This window comes from Jaculus jaculus, chromosome 5 (genome assembly GCF_020740685.1).
Source record: "Jaculus jaculus isolate mJacJac1 chromosome 5, mJacJac1.mat.Y.cur, whole genome shotgun sequence".
In the NCBI taxonomy this organism is placed as follows: domain Eukaryota; kingdom Metazoa; phylum Chordata; class Mammalia; order Rodentia; family Dipodidae; genus Jaculus; species Jaculus jaculus.
This window is the reverse complement of record NC_059106.1, coordinates 91,145,218-91,168,944: the sequence shown is the minus strand read 5'-3', so window position 1 is coordinate 91,168,944 and position 23,727 is coordinate 91,145,218. Positions and strand designations below refer to the sequence as shown.

At 43.2% G+C, this 23,727-nt stretch overlaps 1 protein-coding gene and 1 pseudogene across 4 annotated transcripts in view; one reads left to right on the top strand and one right to left on the bottom strand.

The window, feature by feature from the left end:
* The window catches only part of Gng12 (G protein subunit gamma 12), a 144,369-nt gene extending 121,279 nt beyond the window's left edge, over positions 1-23,090 (bottom strand). Inside the window, exon 1 of one of the 4 annotated variants that reach the window (XM_045150116.1) lies at positions 23,066-23,090. The gene's annotated coding sequence lies outside the window, so the exon portion shown is untranslated. Of the gene's footprint in view, positions 1-5,001; positions 5,023-22,577; positions 22,647-22,986; positions 23,046-23,065 lie in introns of those variants that run through there. The other 3 variants (XM_045150114.1, XM_045150113.1, XM_045150115.1) reach the window with 3 other exon arrangements.
* On the top strand, positions 20,312-20,411 carry LOC123461214 (annotated as a pseudogene).
* Positions 23,091-23,727: the final 637 nt, after the last annotated feature.

Here is a 23,727-nt window from a genome sequence, read left to right as displayed (position 1 = left end):
TAGAAACCTTCCTGTCTTTGAAAATCATGTTCAGGATACATGCCCCAACCCAATCAGCTTATCTGTAAACAGAGTAGATTTCTCTATGAAGTTTATTTGGGTTTTATTGATGTTGTTATTTTGAGGTAGGGTCTCACTCTAGCTCAGGCTGACCTGGAATTCATGTAGTCTCAGAGTGGCCTCAAACTCATGGTGATCCTCCTACTACCTCTGCCTCTGCCTGGGATTAAAGGCCGGCATTTTTATTCAATCCAGCCTTTTTGCTCCCCTCAAACATTGCTGCCCCTACTTCCATGCAAGAGCCCAAGCCCACCATCCCATTCCAGACAACCTCCCCTGCCAACACCAGCATGTAACAGTCTGGGCACGTTGCCTGTGCCATGTGCACCTCCTCTGCCCACACAGCCACCTGCTTAGCCCCCCACACACTCACTTACTCGATCTATGTGCCCCTTCCTCTCTCAGCAACCATTAGCTCTAGTGGATATGGAGTTTTATGTACCCTTCCCCCATCAAGGGTGATGATGAAGCACTGACATGCTCAATCTTGGGCAGGAAACCACAGCTGCAATGAGTTCATGAGTGTCCGCCATGCCCTGTCCAGAGACAGCTCTTCACAAACCTCCTCGCCATTCTCTTGCTTTTCCATTATTTCCATCCCCTTCTATGAGGTTCCCTGATATCTAGCCTTAATTGCTTATATTTATAAGCTAAAACTTGTAGGTAGTATGGGAAATTTCAGCTTAGATAGAAATGAGATGGAAGCTACTTTCAAGGTTTTCCTTTTTACATGTGGTTGTGCAATTTTTGGCAGGCCAGATTAGCATATTACATATCACCTTTTTTGTTTGTTTGTTTTTTGGTTTTCTTGAGGCAGAGTCCAGGCTGACCTGAAATTCACTATGTAGTCTCAGGCTGGCCTCGAACTCAAGGCAATCCTCCTACCTCTGCCTCCTGAGTGCTGGGATTAACAGTTCCCAGAAATGTGAAGAATAAGAGCAGCTTGGATAAACAAAACAAAGCTAAGTAGATGAGCTCAAGAGCAGGGCTCTGAAGAGCTGGGTGGAGGCAGTAAATTCTCATGTCAAAGTCTGTAAGTCAGGGAAACTTGTCCAGAGCTCAGGAGGCCAGCACAGCAGGCGTGGACAGGATAACTTATGCCCTGTTGGGTGTGGGTGGCCTGGAGTTGCTGGTGTTTATTACAGCAAGAAGGTACAAGAGCTGCAGGTGAATGGGTGGCAAAGGTAGAACGCTAGAACTACCTCCCAGGCACTGTGCCAGGAGTGTGTAGCTCTCTGGAATTAGACACTAGGACTGAAACAAACCACTCATCACATGCTGTATGTTAAACATGACAGCAAAGTATATGTCAAATATTTAGCACAAGAGAAAGATTCCTGAAAAGTTCAAAGTCCTGTAATTTTGCTGAAATGAAATCATACTGAAAATGCAGCAGGTGAGTTTGCTATTTAAGAAACTCCAAGCCAAGCATGGTGGTGCACACTAAGTCCAGCACTTGGGAGGCTGAGGTCAGAGGATCACCAGGAGTTTAAGACCATCCTGGATTACAGAGCGAGTTCTAGATCAGTCTGGACTAAATTACAGCCCTGCTTAAAAAAATAAAAAATAAAAAGTAAAAAAACAGGGGAGAGAGTTTTCAGCAGCAAAAGGTGCTTGCTTATAAAACCTATCCAGGGCTCAATTAATTCCTTAGTACCCACAGAAAGCCAGATGCACAAAATGGTACATTCATCTGGAGTGCCCATACTAACTCTGTGTCTCAAATAAATAAATAAAAATTTTAAACATAAGACTGGGACTGGAAAGATGGCTTAGAGGTTAAGGTGCTTGCCTGCGAAGCCTAAGGACCCAGATTATTTTCCCCAGTACTACTGTTGCAGTTGGGTTCGCATTGCTGGCAGAAATCACCCAACCAAGAGCAGCTTTTGTGGAAAAAAGGGTTTATTTTGGTTTACAGACTCTAGGTGAAGCTCCATGATGGCAGGAGAAATGACGGCATGAGCAAAGAGAGGGTGGACATCACCCCCTGGCCAAAATAAGGTAGACAGTAGCAACAGGAGAGTGTGCCAAACACTGTCATGGGGAAACTGGCTATAACACCCATAAGCCTGCCCCCAACAATACACTGCATCTAGTAGGTATGAATTTCCAAATCTTCATCAGCTGGGAACCTAGCATTCAGAGCACCTAAGCTTATAGGGGACACCTGAATCAAACCACCACAACTGCATAAGCCAGATGCACAATGTGGGGCATGTGTCTGGAGTTCATTCACAGTGGTTAGAGACCCTGGCACACCCATTATCTCACTATTTTCCTTTCTCTCCCTCTCTCTCTCTTTCTCCAATAAGTAAGTAAATAAATAAATAATATTTAATTTTTTTAATAGGGGACTAGAGAGACAGCTAAGTGGCTAAGGTGCTTGCCTATAAAGCCCAAGGACCCAGATGTGATTCCCCAGTACCCATATAAGCCTGCTGCACAAGGTGGCACATGTGTCTGGAGTTCTTTTGTAGTGATAGGAGGCCCTGGTGTGCCCATTATCTATCTGTCCCTCCCTCCCTCTCTCTCAAATAAATATTTTTTTTAATTTAAAAAAGTAACACAAATGTATTTGCTAGAAAGCATACATTCTGTGGTACATAGATCTTTTGATGACTTCTTTCAAGTTCATCATTCCCTAAAGGCAGCAGTGACTAAAGCCTAAAATGTGGTGGTATTCACATTGCTCTCAGCGCCATCTGAAACAGCTGAGGTTCCCCGCTCCGTAGCATAGCCTGTCTGATGCAAGGAAGGGAGTCCTAGTGCCTGCTGGGGATGTAGGAAGGGAGTCTGCTATGTACGTACCAGGTCCCTCCTCTTTGGGATGAAATGCAGGCAACAGAAACCACTGGGACTGACTCTTTTGGAAAAGACTTCTAATTTAGGGAAGAAGTGAGGAAACCAGAAACTAGAATGAGTCTTGGTGACAGAGCCACCAGAAATTAAGAGTGTCTGTGGCTATCTCAGTGTCAACAGCCTCTTCATACATGCTTTCTCTTCTTTGTAATCTTTTTTTTTTAGGTACCTATTGGAGTGTGTGTGTGTGTGTGTGTGTGTGTGTGTGTGTGTGTGTGTGTGTGTATGACAGGGCCTCTTGCTGCTGCAAACACACACATGACACTTGTGCCATGTATTAAATCTTGTTTTATTTGGGTGGCTGAGGAACTAAACTCAGGTTAGCAGGCTTCGTAAGCAAGTACCTTTACTCACTGAGCCTTCTCCCCAGCCCCATGCTTTCTCTTTCAACTTGTCTTCACCATCAGAATTAGCTTCCTTTAAAGCCACACGCCTTTAATCCCAGCACTCGGGAGGCAGTGGTAGGAGGATCGCCGTGAGTTCGAAGCCACCCTGAGACTCCATAGTGAATTCCAGGTCAGCCTGGGCTACAGTGAAACTCTACCTCAATAATAATAATAATAATAATAATAATAATAATAATAAAGAATTAACTTTCTTGCCTTGCTCCCCTCCTGAGAGGCATCTGCACAACAGCGGGAGCTCAGCCCTGTTTGGTGGGACTAGCTCTTAGGCAGAGTGCTAAGAATACAAAGGCTGGTCTCTACTTTGCCCCTTGGCCTTCTACTGTTTTATGGAGAGAATGAACCTCAAAAAGCCATCGTGAAAAGGCCAGAAAAGTGAACACTTTCCCATGTAAACCTCATCAAGCTCAATCATCTTCAGAAAACTTCAAATTTCCAAAGCAAAACTAGCAGAAGATGACAATTCCTACCGAGCAGTCCCTGTGGAGTTTCTCTTTTTCTGTTTTAAACTTCTTCCTTTCTTTCCAGAATGTGTGGGTGCACCAGGGCCTTCTGCCACTGTAAATGAACCCCAGACACATGCACTACTTTGTGTGTCTGGCTTTACATGGGTATTGGAGAATCGAACCCAATCAGTCTTTGCAAGCAAGTGCCTTTAGAAGTTGAGCCATCTCTCCAGCCTCAACCTTACTTTTTTGGTCAAAATCAAAACCCTATCTCATGCTGACACATACTGCAGAGAATACACGAAAAGGAACATTAACTCCAGCACTCAGGAAGAAGTAGGAAGAGTGCTGTGAGTTCGAGGCCAGCCTGGGACTACCGAGGGAATGCCAGGTCAGCCTGAGCTACAGTGAGTCCTTACCTCAAAAACAAACAACAACAACAACAACAAAAAAAAGAAGTCCATCAGACCTTCTGAAGCCTTGTTCCCAAAGCTATGCACTTAATATTAAGTGTGAAAACTATAAAAGATTTTTAACTGACTCAGACAGACTTGGAAAAAGTTCTTTTAGAGACTAATCTTCTAGGAGGACTGAAAGTATCCAATCAGAACAGTTTGCAACACTCTGATACTTACTATCAATAGTCTTCTGAAATTCAGAGGCATTGAAAGACAAAATCTCAGCATTGGAGTTGGGGGATTAGTGCCAACTTCCTTACCCTGGGCATAGGAGCAGGAAGACCTCCACCACCTTAGTCCCAGCACACAGCTTGCCTTAAGTCATTCTCGCTTCCCTGCCACGGGCATTGCTGTGGGCGACTGAGCTGCCTTAGTCCCAGCACACTTCCCCAGAGGCTTGTGCCTTTCCTTGCCAAGGACACTAGACTGCGATTTCTGCCACTGAGTTCCTGTGAGGTATTCTCCTTCCCCTCCCTGAGCATTGTAGCTTGTTAGCTGCAGCACACAGCACTCTCCTTTCCCCACTCCAGGAAGACTCTTCCCCTGACCTAGAGGACCTACCAAGGGGAGCACACAGTTCCCCCAAATCACTGTCGCTTCCCACTGCTGAGTGGACAGCCAGTGTTTCTGCTATAGGAACAAGGGGACAGAGAAGGAACCCAGGTGAGATCACCTCAGCCATGAAGCAGCAACAAGTATCTTCAAGACTGAACTCCAAGCAGCACAAAGAGAAGTAAACAAAAAGAAAGGCTAGGTACCAACCCAGATACTCACGTAACACAGGTGTGTAAGACCCGATCAACTAATAGTATCCAGATGGTCAAGGTGCTAAAAAAAAAAAAAAAAAAAAGGTAACAAAAAACCAAGCCCAGCTGTGTGTGGTGATGCATACCTTTAATCTCAGCACCTGGGAGACAGAGGTAGGAGGATTACAGTGAGTGAGTTCAAGGCCACCCTGAGAGTACATAGTGAATTCCAGGTCAGCCTGGGCTATAGCAAGACCTACATTAAAAAAAAAAAAAAAAAAAAAAAGCCCATGATTGTCCCCTGATCAATCTCATAGTAGAGGATCCCCATGAGACAATGAACTCAAAAAGAATGATTATAAATCTGTACACAGACAAGGAGGACAGAGATAATGTCCATATAAAACCCTGAGAGAACACAAAGATGACACAAACACTGAAGTGAGTTATAAGAAAACAACCACAAACACAAAATTAGCAAGTCAAATCTGGATATGAAAATGAAATTTAATAAGGAGATAGAAATCCTGTAGAGAAATCAAACTGAAATAAAGTTGGAAATGAAAAGTACAGTAAATCAAACAAAAAACTCCAAGGAGCAGGCTTGGTGATGCACATCTTTAATACCAGTATTTGGAAGACAGAAGTAGGAGGATAAGCCCCAGGTCAGCCTGGGTTACAGGTCCAGACGATAAAGTGGAGGAGTGGGATCAATTGGTAAAAAAAAAAAAAAAAAAAAGAAACTCAAAACATGAGCATGAACAGAATATAAGAGATATTTGGGGCACCAAGAGACCAACTATTTGAATAAGAACTTCAGAACAATGACAAAGTAAATATTATCAATAAAATGCTAAAAGGAAAAAAAAAATCCCAAATTTAGGGGAAAACATCTCTATCCAGGTACATGAGGTAAATGGAATACAAAGTAGATAGGACCATAAAAGAAACTCCCCACATGATATTATTATAGCCACAACATTAAATCTGGGGCTAGATGGGTGGTTCAGTGGATAAAGTACTTGCCATCCAAGCCTGAGTCCCCAAATTCAATCCACAGACCCATGTAATCTCAACACCTGGATGCTGAATTGTCTGGACCCTCATGGCAAGTGCAGTGAAGGACAGCAAATGAAGACTTTAGATCAAGATAATCTGCTCCAAATGATGTGGACATAGAAGTGACATAAAAGTTGTCTTCTGACCATGCACACACACATGCACATGTGTGTGCACATGCACAAATAATCAAATTTTAAAAAAGAAATAAACACTAAATACACAGAACAAAGTAGAAAGTATACTGGCATTCACAGAGGACAAACATTCAGTCATATATAAAGTTAGGCCCATCAGAATCAGTTGATTTTCCAATGGAACCTCTAAAAACTAGAAGGGCTTGGAATGATGCATTTCATGTATTGGAAGACAACAGCTGCCAACCCAAAGTACTATACCCAGCAAAGTTATCTATGTAATAGAAGAAGAAAAACTCTCCATGACAAAAGCAAGCTAAAGGAACACATGACCACCAAACCACCTAGACAGACTACTCAGCACTGAAGAGAAAAACAACAATATTCAAAAGAATGAGGGAGGGAAAAAGAAAACAAAAGCCAGGCATGGTGATGCACACCTTTAATCCCAGCACTTGGGAGGCAGAGGTAGGAGGATCACTGTGAGTTTGAGGCCAGCCTAAGATTACAGTAAGAAATCTGGGTCAACCTGGGCTAGAGTGAGACCCTACCTTGGCGGGGGGGGGATGAATGAGGGAGGGCTGGAGGGATGGCTTAGTGGTTAAGGCATTTGCCTGCAAAGCCAAAGGACCCAGTTCTGATTCCCCAGAACCCACATTAGCCAGATGCATAAGGGGGTGCACATGTCTGGAGTTTGTTTGCAATGGCTGAAGGCCCTGGTGCACCCATTCTCTTTCTCTCTCCCTCTTTTTCTATCAAATAAATAAATTAAATATTTTTTAAAATGAGGGAGATATAAATAATGCTCAATGTTAGAGTAAGTAAATGAAGGTTAAGAAAACATGAAACACTAGCCAGGCATGGTGGCGCATACCTTTAATCCCAGCACTTGGGAGGCAGAGGTAGGAGGATCGCTGTGAGTTAAAAAAACATCCTGAGACTACGTAGTGAATTCTAGGTCATCCTGGGCTAGAGTGAGACACTACCTCAGAAAAAACCACAACAAAAACAGAAAATATGAAACACCACAAAATTATCAACATGACAGTGATTAACCCACACTTTTCAGTAACAATATTAATGGACTTAATTCCCCAGTCAAAAGACAGATACCTACATATTGGCTAAGAAAACAGGATCCATCCTTTTTGCTATCTTCAAGGAACTTGTCATACCATCAAAGACATACATTACTTTAGGGCTACAATCTGACAAAATAGACTTCAAGCTAAAATTAATCAGAGGAAAGACTGGTCAATTCATACCAATTAAGAGAACAATCCATAAAGAAAACATCAGAATTCTACACATATATGCACCTAGTTTTATAAAATAAATTCTACTAGATATAGAAATAAATCCCAATACAGTAATAGTGAGTGACTTCAACATTTTACTCTCAGTAGTATAAGCCAGCTGGTCAAAAAAATAAAGAGAAACACTGAAGTAAAATGGAACCTTAGGGATTACCCACTCAGGACCCCCTTCTGTTTTACAGGTACTTTGCCTTCTTTCAAGCTCTGTCATACTCTATGGTAAAAAATCTTTCTAAACATTAAAAAAAAAAAATCAAAGGACCTAACAGACATTTAAACATTCCATTCAAACACTACATACAGAACATAACTTTTTCTTAGCAGTCCATGGGACCTTCTCTAAAAGACAGCACAAAGAAAAGCAAGTTTCAGCCGGGCGTGGTGGCGCACGCCTTTAATCCCAGCACTTGGGAGGCAGAGGTAGGAGGATCGCCGTGAGTTCGAGGCCACCCTGAGACTCCATAGTGAATTCCAGGTCAGCCTGAGCTAGAGTGAAACCTTACCTCAAAAAAACCAAAAAAAAAAAAAAAAAAAGAAAAGCAAGTTTCAACAAACAAGAAAACTGATAAACTTCTTGTATTTTATTTTTTAAAGATTTTATGTATTTCATTATTTATTTGAGCATGAGAGTATAGGTGCATCAAGGCCTTTTGCTACTGCAAATGAATTCCAGATGAATGGGATACTTTGTACATTTAGTTTTACATGGATACTAGAGAATCAAATTGAACCAACAGGCTTTGCAAGCAAGAGCCTTTAACCACTAAGCCATCTCCCCAATCCCTATATTACTTCTTTATTTCTAGAACACATAAAAAACTGCCAACAGGGACTGGGGAATTGGCTCAGCAGATAAGATGCTTGCTTGCAAAGACCCTCTTGTATTTTATTCAACCCCAGGATAATAAAGCTAGAAAGTAATTAAATAAAAATTACAGAAACAGAAACACACAAACTCATGGAGATGAAACAAGACATGACTGAAAATGAATCAACAATTGCCTTTAACTAAATCAAAATGAAAACCCAATATACAAAAAAATATATATATATATATCGAAAAAAGGAAGGTAGTCCTAAAGAGAGTTTATAGCTCTAAGTAACTAGATTACAAAAACAAAAAGATCCCAAATAAATAACTTCATAATGCATCTGAAGACCTTGGAAAAACAAAAATGAATGAAAACCAAAAGCAGCAGATGGAAAGAAATAATCAATATCAGGGCAGAAATCAATAAAATAGAATCAAAAAAAAAAAATCAAAGAATCCATGAAACACAGAATTGGCTCTTTTTATTGTTTGCTTTGTTTTTCGAAGTACGGTTTCACTCCAGCCCAGACTGACCTGGAATTCACGATGTAATTTCAGAGTAGCCTCTAACTCACAGTGATCCTCCTACCTCTGCATGCCCTGCAGAACTGGCTCTTTGAAAAGATAAACAAGGGGCTGGAGAGGTGGTTCAGTGGTTAAAGGCACTTGCTGACAAAGCCTGACAGGCCAGGTCAAATTCCCAATATCTACCTAAAGCCAGAAGCACAAGGTGGCACATGCATCTGGAGTTTCTAACAGCCAAGAGGCTCTGTTGTGCCCATTCTCTCTCTCCCTATCTCTGTTTCTCTCTCAAGTAAATAAATAAGTAATATAAAAATAGATGAATAAAAATAATATAAAAATAAATTAAAATCCTTTTTAAATAAGAAAAGATAAATAATTTAGCCAGATGTACTGGCACATGCTTTTAATTTCACACTTGGGAGGCTGAAGTAGAAGGATCACTGTGAGTTCATAGCCAACATGGGGCTACAGAGTGAGCTTCAGGTCAACCTGAGGTAGAGTGAGAAAATAGCTAGAGCTGATAAACACTTTCAGCAAAGTGGCAGGACACAAAATTAACACACCAAAATCTGAAGACTTTTTGTACATCAACATTAAACATACAGAGAAAGAAATCAGGGAAACAATCCCATTCATAACAGCCACAAAAAAAATTAAATATCTTAAAATATTAATCTCAGACCTGGAGAGAAAGAGATGGGTAGATCCCAGGAGCTTGATAAGCAGCCAGTCTAAGCTTACTTCATGAATTCCAGGCCAATGAACAACTCTGTCTTAAAAAACAAAAAAAGTTATTCCAGATGCACAAGGGGGCACATGTATCTGGAGTTTATTTGCAGTGGCTGGAGGTCCTGGCATGCCCATCCTCTTTCTTCCTCTCTCTCTCTCTCAAATAAGTAAAGAAATAATTTATTTTAAAAAATTAAATATCTTAAAATATCCCTAATGAAGAAAGTGAAAGATATTTACAATAAAAATTTGAAAACACTGAAGAATGATATTGAGGAAAACATCAGAAGATACAAATGCCTCCCATGCTCATGGATTGGAAGAATTAACATTGAAAAAGTGTCCATGCTACCCAAAGCCATACACAGTCCAAATCTAAATTCTAGCATCACTCTTCACAGCAATAGGACAAGTTCACATGGAGCGCTACAGAGATGGCTCAGCGGGTAAGGCATTTGCCTGCAAAGCCAAAGAACCCAGGTTCAATTCCCCAGGACCCATGTAAGCCAGATGTACAAGGTGGTATATGCATCTGGAGCTCATTTACAGTGGCTGAAGGCCCTGGCATGCCCATTCTTTCTCTCTCTCAAATAAGTAAAAGAAAACTAGCCGGGCATGGTGGTGCATGCCTTTAATCACAGCACTCGGGAGGCAGAGGTAGGAGGATTGCCATGAGTTCTAGGCTCCACAGTGAATTCCAGGTCAGCCTGGGCTGCAGTGAGACCCTACCTTGAAAAATCAAAAAAAAAAGAAAAGAAAAGAAAACTTTAAAAAAGAAAAGAAAAAATTCATACGGAAGCACAAAAGATTCTGAAGGGCCAAAACTATCCTAAACAACAATGATAAAATACTACTGGAGATATTACCATTCCTGATGTCAAGTTATACTACAGAGTCATTGTAATAAAAACTAAAAAAAAAAAAAAAAAACAAGAGCAGGCATGTCCATCAGCGGAATAGAACAGAGAACCAAGGTATTAGGTATTAAGTCCATGTATCCACCTGATTTTAGATAAAGATGGCAAAAATATATAGTGAAGAAAATACAGCATTTTTAACAAAGGGTTCTGGGAACACAGAATATCTACTTGTAGTAGCATGAAATAGATTCTATCTCACCCTCTCACAAAAATCAACTTTAAAAAATGTTTTTTTAATCTGGGCATGGTGGCACACACCTTTAATCCCAGCACTTGGGAGGCAGAAGTAGGAGGATCGCCATGAGTTCAAGGCCACCCTGAGACTCCATAGTGAATTTCAGGTCAGCCTGGACTAGAGTAAAACCCTACCTCAAAAAAAAACTTATTTTTTAAAATTTTATTAGTACAGAAAGAGAATGGTTGCATCAGAACCTTCAGCCACTGCAAATGAACTCCAGAAACATGCACCACCTTGTGCATCTGGCTTACATGGGTTCTGGGGAGTCGAACCTTAGTCCTTAGGCTTTACAGGTAAGTACCTTAACCACTAAGCAATCTCTCCAGCCCCAAAATCCACTTTAAATGAAATCATTCACCTCGATATAAGACCTGAAACTCTGAAACAACTAGAGAAAAAAATAAGAACACTTCAAACAGGGAAGGACTTTCTGAATAGGACTATCTAAGAAACAACCAGCCCGTGTGTTTCAGTCAGCTTCACACTGCTGGGATGAACCTTGAAACCAGACCGAGATTATGAGGAAGGGATTTATTTCAGGCTAAAAGATCCAGGGGAAGTTCCATTATAGTGGCCCCCGTTCACAGGTGAACAAAGACAGAAAAACCACACCAGTACCACAAAGCAAGCAACCAGCAACAAAATACCAACAGTAAAAACAGCAGGAATCCAGGCAGAATTCAGACTGCTCTTGGCCTAACTTAGGATGGAATTCAGATTGACCCCAATTAACACTTTAGGGCTAGACCCCAGGATCCACCACAGTGACACCTCTTGCAGCCAGGCAGCTCGGAAAACCAAGCTACAACTTTAATAAAACATTGGAATCTATTTGGGGACATAAATTCAAATTACTATACTGTGGTACCTCATAAAACTAAAAAGCTTTTGTACACCTAAGAAAACTATGGTGGTTTGATTCAAGTGTCCCCCATAAACTTAGGTGTTCTGAATGCTAGGTTCCCAGCTGATGGAGATTTGGGAATTAACAACTCTTGGAAGACTGCTTTTTTTTATTGTTGGGAGAGGGTTTATGGGTGTTACAGCCAGTTTCCCCATGCCAGTGTTTGGCACACTCTCCAGTTGCTGTTGTCCACCTTACGTTGGCCAGGGGGTGATGTCCACCCTCTGCTCATGCCTTCATTTTCCCTGCCATGATGGAGACTTCTCCTCCAGCCTGTAAGCCAAAATAACCTCTTTTTTCCCACAAGCTGCTCTTGTTCGGGTGATTTCTACCAACAATGCGAACCTGATTGCAACAAAAAACAATCAAGCAAGTCAAAAGGCAACCTACACAACAGGAGAAAATCTTTGTTAGCTAAACATCTCACAGAGGACTACTATCTAGTATATACAAAAACTCAAAAACCTAAACAATTAAAAAAGATCAAACAAAGAGATGGGGAGATGTGTATAAAGACTATTGAGGGAGAAAATTCACTAACAGTCTTAGGTACCAGTGGATCCAGCATGCATCCAACACAGCCAAGTAGCCAAACAAAATGTGCCCCCTGGTACAATAGTGTCGTGTCTGTTATAGGGGTAACCAATGGCCCTTTGATTGGATTTGAGGCCATCTCTATGGGAGTGAACTCATGCCTGGTAAAGAAAACCTAATCAAAAGCCTATGGGCTGGGCTGGGCTGGGCTGGGCTGAAGAGATGGCTTAGCAGTTAAGGAGCTTGCCTGCAAAGCCTAAGAACTCATGTTCAAATCTCCAGGTCCCATGTAAGCCAGATGCACAGTGACACAAGCACACAATATTACACATAGGTACAAGGGAGGGCACATGTCTGGAGCTCGTTTTCAGTGCTGAAGGCCCTGGCTCACCCATTCTCTCTCATCTTTTCTCTTAAAAAAAAAAAAAAAAGCCCATGGGTTTGAAAGTTCATAGCCCCGGGAGGGGAGGGGTTACTATTGTAGTTTGGCAAAAAGAAGATGTTGTACCCATAAGATTTTTCTCTAAATATTTTTATTCTCAAACTTAGGGCAGAGAACCTTCTTCTTGCAGATGATGGTGACTACTGAGAAGAGTCAAAATTAGCTAAATCCTGAGAATAAGTCGTTGAGAGCTCAATGCTAAAGGAGGGATTTCCCTTGCCCTCCAAGGCTCAGGGAACATCACCAAAGACAAGGAGAAAAGGATGTAAAATCCAGAGGATGGAAGGAGTGCTTTGAAACACTATCTTCTGGTCATGAAATGGCCAGTGCATTCACAGCACCCCAGCAGCTATTGCCACCTGCAAATAATAAAAAAATAATAAAAATAAACAGACCTACACAGTTTTGGGCCTATCAGTATTTTCAGATGAATGATGAAGCAAGGACAATTGTTTTAAGACATCCTAATAGAAGAAAGAAGGGGTGCAGTGGGTTGGGGACAGGAATGGGGAGACTAACAGAAGGTAATGGGAGGAGAGTATGATCAAAATACAATGTATAGCCAGGCATGGTGGCACATGCCTTTATCTCAGCACTCAGGAGGCAGAGGTAGGAGGATCACCATGAGTTTGAGGCCACCCTGAGACTACACAGTGAATTCCAGGTAAGCCTGGGCTACAGGAAGACTCTATCTTGAATACCCCCCCAAAAAATATAATATATACCTATTTGAAATTGTCCAAAAAAAAAAGTAAATAATAATAAGACAAAATCCTGACAGGGATCTCCAGCCAACCAGCCAGTGGAAGCCAGGCTCCAGCACATGACCTGCCCCTGCCCACACAAGAGACCTCTAGCCAATTGACCAGCAGAGACTAGAAGGGAAGGCAGGCCCCAGAACCCAGCCCACAGAGGGCATCCAGCCAACAGATGAGTGGAAGGCAGGTAAAGGGCAGACTCTCTAGCCCTGCGATCTCCAACCCAAGCAACCAGCAAATGCCAGAACTTTCTGAAAACAGCTCCAATAGCACAGGAAACAGTCCTCAGAATCAACACAAGGGACTACCTGGAAGTAAAAGTTTCTGCACAACAAAGGAAACCATCAGAAGAGTGAACAGAAAGCCTAAGAGAAGAGCTTTTCCAGCTAATCCTTTGACATGGGGTTGTCATCTAGAATATACAAAAGACTGCAAAAAGTAACCACTAAAGTAACAAAACTGTCAATAAATATACAATTATCAATAGAACAAACACAAATGGCCAACAGATTATTTGTGCATTTATCTATTTGAGAGAGAGAATGGGCACAGCAGAGCCTCTAGCCACTGCAAACAAACTCCAGACACATGTACCACCTCCTATATCTGACTTTATGTGGGTACTGGGAAATCAAATCTGGGTCCTTTTGCTTTGCTGGCAAGTGCTTTGACTGTTATGCCAGCCTCAGCTGTTTTTTTTTTGTTTTTTTTTGTTTTTTTTAATGTTCATCATCCTCAACCATCAGGGAAATGCAAAAATGCAAATTAAAGCACTTTGAGATTTCACCTCACTCTAATCAGAATGGCTATCATCAAGAAAACAAATGATAACAAATGCTGGCGAGGTTGTAGGGAAAGGAAGACTTTTTATTCATTGGCTATGGGAGTGTAAACTGGTATAGCCACTATGGAAATAAGTGTGAAGTTTTCTCAATAAAGCTAAAAACTGATCTGGGGGCTGAAGAAATGGCTCAGCGGTTAAGACATTTATCTGCAAAGCCTAGGTCTGGGTTCAATTCCCCAGTACTCACATAAAGCCAGAAACACAAAATAGTACAAGTATCTGGAGTTTGTTTGCAGTGGTTAGAGGCCCTGGTGTGCCCATTCTCTCTCACACACATTCTCTTCTCTCTCCTTGCAAATAAATATTTTTTTTAAAAAAAAAGGCTGGAGAGATGGCTTATCGGTTAAATGCTTGCCGTGAAGCCTATGACCCCGGTTTGAGGTTCGATTCCCCAGGACCCATGTAAGCCAGATGTGCAAGTGGCGCACACATCTGGAGTTCATTTGCAGTGGCTGGAGACTCTGGCACACCCATTCTCTCTCTCTCTCTCTCTGTCACTCTCAAATAATAAAAATAAACAATAAATTTAAAAAAAAAAAAGAGTGGGCCCAGGTTCAATTCCCCAGTACCTACATAAAGCCAGAGGCACAAAGTGGCCCATGAGTCTGGAGTTCATTTGCAGTGGGCAGTGGCTAACATATGACCCAGCTATACTACCACTAAGCATATAGCCAAAGGATTCTATATCCAAGCACAAAGACACCTGCACATCCATACTACTATGTTCACAATAGTGAAGAAAAAGAATCAACCTAAAATGTCCATTAGCTGATGACTGATAATAAAAATGCATAATGGAGATTTACTTTGCTGTAAAGAAAGAAAAATGAAGTCAGGAAATTGGATGGAATTGGAAAAAGTTAGACTATGTGAGGTAACCCAAGCCCATTCACATGTTCTCACATATGTAAATCTTAACTTTTAATGTTTGAATGTAAGAAACGTGAAAGTGAGTATAGGCTATGATTCAAAATAGGAGGCAATGAGAGGGGAAGGGGGGCAAGAAAGGGTAGAACGCCAAAGGACACATGGGAGGAATGTGAAAGGATGCTATGTCAGGGGGGAGGACACAGGGGAGGAGAGGAAAAAAGAGGGGAAGGGAACAAAAACTGAACACAACACAACAAAACCTACTTTACATTCTAATTAAAAAAAAAAAAAACTAGGGCTGGAGAAATGGCTTAGCGGTTAAGCGCTTGCCTGTGAAGCCTAAGGACCCCGGTTCGAGGCTCGGTTCCCCAGGTCCCACGTTAGCCAGATGCACAAGGGGGCGCACGCGTCTAGAGTTCGTTTGCAGAGGCTGGAAGCCCTGGCGCCCCATTCTCTCTCTCTCCCTCTATCTGTCTTTCTCTCTGTGTCTGTCGCTCTCAAATAAATAAACAAATAAATAAAAATTAAAAAAAAAAACTAGCTGGGTATGGTAGCGCACACCTTTAATCCCAGCACTCAGGAGGCAGGGATAGGAGGGTTGCTGTGAGTTCGAGGCTACCCTGAGATTACATAGCGAATTCCAAGTCAGCCTGGACTAGAGTAAGACCCTACCTCGAAAAACAGAAAGATTAATGAATTAGCGTGGCATGGTGGCAGAGCTAGGAGGATCACTTTATGAGTTCAAAGCCAGACTGAAACGACATTATGAATTCCAGAGATCAGCCTGGGCTAGACTGACACCTCCTCTAAAAAGGACCCAGGTTTGATTCCCTAGTACCCATGTAAGCCAGATTCACAAGGTGGCACATGCATTTGGAGTTTGTTTACAGTGGCTAGAGGTCCTGGGGTGCCCTTTTTTTTCTCTGTCTGCCTCTTTCTCTCTAATAAATAAATACAATATTTTTAAAAAGAGTTAAAAGACAAAACCCCTTTTTGTACCAGGAAAGCAACCAGACACTCATAGCTCAACACTGTCATGCCACCCAATAAAACTTACCATGCTAAACCAAACGCTTAAGTGATGCTAGATGTAATTTTCAAGAGAGACTTGGCACTGAATGGAATCAAGATGGAAGTCATTCATCTTCAGTCCAGTCACCTGCACTCTGCCCAGTTCTCAGCAGCCTACTTGCCCTGACTGAAAGAAACTGTGGTGTGCTGCACCTGTTGGCAGGATCTGTCCAGGAACAGGACTTAGCTCTTCTCAAACGTGCAAGCTGCCCTCTCCCTTGACTTGATTTACATCTTTCCAATGGAACTGAGGCAGATAAGCAAATAGTTTAGCCAGCTGGAACACTAATTGTCTTGGGCAGTAAATACACCCACCCTTTTTCTCACAATACACTCCAGCAACCTGTTGACAACCTGGGGCCCACACCTGCTCCAAGCTGCATGTATACCCCACTCCTAACAAGGAACTAGGTTTCTCCTCCCCTAGCACCCATTAGTTGTGATCAGTTCCTATTCATGTAAGACCTGGGATGAGAATAGCTGGGGGCCATTAAGTTTAGACTGGTGTGGATACATGTACCAGTAAAGCAAACTGTGTCCTATAAATGAACTTTTATAGAGAAACCTCCATTTACTATCTTATGCCTATATATAACTGGGCATGCATTTGATTCAAATCAGTTGCACCATGGGTAGAAGCATGCACAGTAGAGAAAATGTTATATAACCACAACTTGTCAATCAAACCAGATGTTTACTCAAACAAAACCCCCAGCAACCAGTCCATCCTCTCCTTAAAATCGTAAAGAGATGCCCCAGAGCACTCCCTGGCACCTGTATTTCCACTAGAGAGGCCTGCTGGCCCTTAGACACCATATCCAAACTCTGCTTTGCTCTGGATATTTTACTTTTTTAATTTTTTATTTATTTATTTGAGAGCGACAGACACAGAGAGAAAGACAGATAGAGGGAGAGAGAGAGAATGGGCGCGCCAGGGCTTCCAGCCTCTGCAAACGAACTCCAGATGCGTGCGCCCCCTTGTGCATCTGGCTAACGTGGGACCTGGGGAACCGAGCCTCGAACCGGGGTCCTTAGGCTTCACAGGCAAGCGCTTAACCGCTAAGCCATCTCTTCAGCCCTCCTCAATTCTTTGAGTAAGACATCAAGAACGAGGAAACACCCAGAGACCATGAGTTACACAACTGAACCCACTCAGCCCTCTGCACTCTCTTCTAGATGGATGGCTCTTGCCAGAATGGTCAGTGCAAGCCTGAGGAGCCAGAGCAACTCTGGGGAAAAACTCAGCTCCAGCCCCTTGCGAAAGGTCCAGACCCTTAGGGAACCCCAACTTCCTCATCTAGGACTTTGTGAGGACTGGGCAAAATGAAAGAGTCCATAGCACAGTTTAGTGAGGAGAATCACACAATGGTGCCAGAATCACTTTTTATTTCTCAAACATTCTTGTTAACCTAAGTGTACCCAAATCTTCCTCATTTCTGTCACTCAGGTGTCTGGCAGACTAGTGGAGATTTGGACAAATGGAGCTTTTCAAGTGACACCTTCAGTGAAATCAAGGCTCTTTATCATTAATTGACAAACTTTTTCAAATACCTCTTAGGAGGAGCTAGGCCTGGTGGCACAAACCTGTGATCCCAGCATTTGGAAGGTCGTGGCAGGAGGGTAAATTCAAGGCCTGCCTGGGTAACTTAGTGCACTGTGTGGCCTAGAGTGTATAAGGCCCTAAATTTAATTCATTCTCCCTCTCCTGCGCTCTCCCCCTCTTTCATACATACCATCTAAATTAATTAAAATATCGCTCCTGAAAATAAACCAGCAAACTTCTGAAGTGGCCTCCCTTATACTACTGAGATTTTTGCACTTAACTGAAGGACATTTAATGTGCCATGAAAAAGTTGGTACATATTTAAAAAAAAAAAAAGCCAGGCATGATGGCGCATACCTTTAATCCCAGCACTAAGACACAGGTAGAGGTAGGAGAATCACCATGAGTTCAAGGCCACACTGAGACTGCATAGTAAATTCTAGGTTAGCCTGCGCTAAAATGAGACTTACCTTGAAAAACCAAAAAAAAAAAAAAAAAGTTGGTACTTTTTTTTCTAAAACAATGCCTTGCTGAATATAGGATAAAACATAATTTATTTTGAGTAACTATTATATGTTACTACCATATTATTACTACTATATTATATATTACATGCTTATGGAAGAAAATGGAGGCAAGCTTTTATAATCCCATAACTCAATGGTCTATATGTCACTCAAGTCTTTTAAAAATCCAGCTGCAAGCCAGATGTGGTGACACACGCCTTTAATCCCAGCACTTGGGAGGCAGAGGTAGGAGGGTCACCATGAGTTCAAGGCCACCCTGACACACCAGAGTGAATTCCAAAAATATGAAACAGATCTAAATTAATTTGTTGATTACATCAGTATCACAATCCATTTCATATTTTAAAAACACAATATAGGCCTGGGGAGACAGCTCAGCAGTTAGGAAAGCTTGCAAAGCCTGCCAACCTGAGTTTGATTCCCCAGTACCCACGTGAAGCCAGATGCACAAACTAGCACATGCATTTGGAGTTCATTTGCAGTGGCTGGGGACCTAGTGTACCACTCACTTTCTCTCTGCCTTTTTCTCACTCCCTGTCAAGTAAATAAATAAAATTATTTAAATATATATGTATATATATATTTTTTAAAGACACAATGCTATTACCTAACTATTAGTTTCTTTTAAGTATAATTTGGCAGGAGTTTTTAAGTGGTAACAACCATTTTGGATTTGGGAGAAATACTAAAGTTTTGCATGGCTATTTTCCTGTTATTAAAATAATGCATATTTATTACATAATACTTTGAAGACAATTTAATATTAATGTTGAGAATGGGCTACATGCCAGGCACTGTTCTAAATGGTCTATAGAGACTAATTCAATTATTCCTCACAACACTGATGCAGCACAAAGAAACTAAGTACCTTGGCCAGTCTGCATACCTAGAAATAAGAGCCAGTAATCCATTATACTGCAATGTTCTAGGAGTTAAAGCATCATTCATTCAGTCAGTCAAGTGTCAGAGCAAAAAGGCGTAGGCCAGGAACAATTACAGTAATTCTGTACCATTTAGAGGTTTTCAAAATCATAAACGACTTCTGTGTCCCTGTGGAACCATCAGTAAAAGTGTAAGTCTTCTGAGATGAGCTAGGAGTCCGCTCAGCTTGATCCCAGGGACCCAATATGCATTCAGGAAAAAAAAGCTTAAAGGAACTTTTTTCAATTTTGCAAATTTTAGCACATGATGTAGGCCAGGTGTGGTAGCACATGCCTTTAATCCCAGCACTTGGGAGGCAGAGGTAGGCCAGCCTGAGACTACATAAATTCTAGGTCAGCCTGGGCTAGAGTGAGACTCTACCTCAAAAACAACAACAAAAAAAACAATATACATATATATATATATATATATATATATATATATATATGTATGTATATGTTTAAATATATGCATATATATGTACAGCAAATGATTTAATGAGCAGATTCCCTGAATTAACTAAACATTCACATTCACAAAAGTTTAAAAACAAATGCTCATAATTCACAGTTCTTATCTGTTAGCCTTGGACATCCATATATGTCAAAGTGAACAACTGTACACTCTTGGGTCACATCTTTTCAGACTTTATTTTTAAATCATACTTGGTTAAAGACAAAATGCTTCTTCTGTTCCTGATTTAGTTTCATACCCAAGGCTAAATTTGAAAGACAACTCATAAAAAGTTCGACTGCCTGACCATAGAAATACTATGTAACTATTATATCACCACTAAAAGCATGTTAAAATTGCTAATCCTTCAGTCCTAATTATTCACACTGCAGTGGTAGAAACAGAACACAACTTTTCACACATAAATATTTACACATATACAGGTAAGTAATCCATGTTTTTTTGTTTTGTTTTGTGTTTGAGACCTTTCACTCTGTAGCCTAGGCCAGCCTGGAACACTATAGTATCCAGGTTGATCTTGAACTCACAGAAATCCTCCTGCCTCAATCTCCCAACTGAATGGGATTGCAGGCATAAACCACCATACTGGCATACAGGTAAATTATCTTTGGAATTTAAAACTGCTCACCAGCATTTCCAGAAGGCTCAAGCTGCCATTTTATGATTTATCCAGTAGCTTGTTGATTGAGCAAGCTAGATAAGAACATAATTTTGAGTGCTTGCTTCAGCAGCACATATACTAAAATTAGAAAAATGCAGAGAAGATTAGCATGAGCAAGGATGACACGGAAGTTCGTGAAATGTTCCATTAAAAAAAAGAGAAGGAAAGAAAGAAAAAAGAATCTTGAGCCGTTTGTGGTAGTGCAAGCCTTTAATCTCAGCATTCCAGAGGCAGAGGTAGAAGAATCCAATGAGTGCGAGGCCACCCTAAGACTTCATAGTGAATTCCAGGTCAGCCTGAGCTAAAGGGAGACCCTACCTCAGAAAAAAGAAAAGAAAAGAATTTTGGACATTTACTGTAGATTGGATACTTCATATATTTTCCTTTAAGATCTAGAAATTGAGAGACTGCTATTATCCCAATTTTCCAAATCAGAGTGAAAAAGTCAAATAACTAATATTCTCATCCCAGTCTGACACCAAAGCCCACACTTCTTTCAGAACTCAGTTCTCAGAAAAAAAATTATTTTCCAGGATATATATTCCTAGATTAGGCTTATGCTGATATAAAAATAATAAAAAAAGAAACACAGCTGGACATGGTGGCGAATGCCTTTAATCCCAGCACTCAGGAGGCAGAGGTAGGAGGATCGCCGTGAGTTCAAGGCCACCCTGAGACTACATAGTGAATTCCAGGTCAGCCTGGGTTAGAGAGAGACCCTACCTCGAAAAACCAAAAATAATAACATAACAAAAATAAGAAGCAAACCCATCTAATGAAAATTCAGTACAGCAAGGGACATCATTCTAAATTTGCCTCTTTCATTTTTTGTAGTAGAGGTTAAGGTATAAAACCAACTTAGCATTAGCTAACCATTGACTATATGCAGTTCTTTGCTCCCCCAAATGAACCAACCATATGAGCTCTGAAACAAGTGACTCCACCAACTAAATTCTTACCAGTTTTTCCTCCAAATAAGAGGGGCTCTGTACACAGAAAGTAGCCATAACCACCTTTTCCAGTCACTTGTGAAACAAAAATTTGCATTTTATTGTGTTCTCTACTTAGTAAAAAATAAGTTGGGATACATACAGTTGCATTGTTTCATAAGGCTAACATACTATATGGTTGCTGTCAGCCCTGGTTACTTGCTAAGGAAGCAAAAACATCTATCATTTAATCTAAAAGTCCACTTGGCAATTGAATGCTTTTGTGTTGTGAAGCCGGGCATGGTGGCACACATCTTTGATCCCAGCACTCGGGAGGCAGAGGTAGGAAGATCACCGAGTTCAAGGCCACCCTGAGACTACATAGTGAATTCCAGACCAGAGTGAAACCCTACCTCAAAAAACTAAAAAAGGGGTTACTGGCATATACATTTGTGTGGGGGAGGGAGGGGATCATTACTTGAAAGTGATTGTTTGGTAAGAGCAAAATTCAATTCTATCCTTCTAGCTTTTCTGGCTGCCTAGGGGAAGGCTGAGACCCCGTGATAACTTACATCTAAGGCTCAGAAGTGCCAGCAATGGCGCAGCGTAGTGACAAGCTCTGCTTTGAAACAGAGAACACACAGACCCAGGCCTGTCTGTGACATTCACAAGACGCATTATAGACAATCTATTCAGGCGAAGCTACAACTGCCCGAGGAAATATAAACAAGTGTCCACAAAGGCAACGCGGGAGAGGAACTAACTGGTGGGAAGGAGGCTAACCCTATGAAGTCTGTCCAACTCTGAAGGGACTAAGAATTTCAATTCGGTGCGTTTCTCCCGGAGCAGCCCTTCCACGAGCCCTGTCCACGGGTGCCGACCTCCCTCCTTCCGCATCTACCCTCTGGTTGGCCCACAGACCGGCCAGCACAAGAGCGCAGGCCTGTCCGATCTCAGCGCCCATTCCAGGGGCCCCAAGTTGCAGTCCACCGCGGGGTGTTTAAATAAGAATCACGTGCCCTTTCTGAAAATTACGAATGGTTACAGTCACGGCGATGAGACCCCCTTCCGAGGGCCGGGGGACGCTCGCGACAGCGTTTTGATTTTTCTGCGAAACGCGCGCGCTCGCGGGCACGGTCGGCGGCCGCCGCACAGCAAGGGCCCTCGGGCCGGGCGCGGGTCTGGGGACTTGAACCCGGGCCCGCAGGCCTGGAAAGCACGCTCTTTGAACCGCTGAGCCAGCTGCCCGGCCCGTGACAGCGTCGTAAAATGAGTTATAGCTGGTATGTCTTAATTAAAATGAGAAGAAATCTTACTCCCTCGAGTAAATGCCCAGGCGATACATTAAAAAAAAAAACTCGTCTGAAGTCCGAGCCCTGACCACCCCTTACCAAATCCCGCCCGTCAAGGGGCGGCTTCGGCCCGGCCGCGGTCCGCCGTGCTCCTTCGTGGAGGGCACCAAGGTCTCTCCACAGCCCGCGGCCCCCGCCAGGGCCGCGCTGGGCGCCGGGCTGCGAACCCGCGCGGGCCCGGGGGCAGAAGAGGGGCGTGGCGCGGCGCCCGGGGCTCGGGTGAGGTCCCGGTCCTCCCGCGGCCCCGGCCCGCCCGCCACTCCACGGGCCCCAGGGCCCCGGGCAGTCTCCGCCCTCCGGACACTTCGCTCCTTCCTTCCTTCCTCTCTCCCTCCTCCCTCCGCTCTATCCCTCCATCTCGCGCCCAGATCTCGAGTCTCGGGGGCGCCCCGACCTCGGGACCCCGCCGGCGGCCCGCGGACTCGGCCCCGCCGCCCGCCACACTCACCGCTGCCGCGGGGCCGCCGCTGCCGCCGCCACCGGGACGAGTCTCGGAGCGCTCCGAGCCGCCCGACCGCCCGACCTACCTCTCCTCGCGCCTCGGCCCCGGCTCCGCCCCGCCGCGGGGAGGAGCGGCCGGCCCCCGCTCCTCCCTTCCCCTCTCTCTCCTCTCCCTCTCCCTCTGCTCCTTCTCTCCCTCCTCCTCTCCCTCCTCCCTTTCCTTACCCTCCCTCCTCCTCCTCTCCCTCCTCCCTCTCCTCCCTTTCCTTACCCGCCCTCCTCCTCTCCCCCTCTCCTCTCTCTCCTTACCCTCCCTCCTCTTCCTCTCCCTCCCCCCCTCCCTTTCCTTACCCTCCCTCCTCTTCCTCTCCCTCCCCCTCCTCCCTTTCCTTACCCTCCCTCCTCCTCTCCCCCTCTCCTCCCTTTCCTTACCCTCCCTCCTCCTCCTCTCCCTCCTCCCTCTCCTCCCTTTCCTTACCCTCCCTCCTCCTCTCCCTCCTCCCTCTCCTCCCTTTCCTTACCCTCCCTCCTCCTCTCCCTCCTCCCTCTCCTCCCTTTCCTTACCCTCCCTCCTCCTCTCCCCCTCTCCTCCCTTTCCTTACCCTCCCTCCTCCTCCTCTCCCTCCTCCCTCTCCTTCCCCTCCCTCCTCCTTCTCCTTTCTCTCCCTCCTCCTTCTCCTGCCTCTCCTTTCCCTTCCTCCTCCTCTTCGTTCTCTCTCCTCTACCCCTCTTTCCCTCTCTGCCTCCT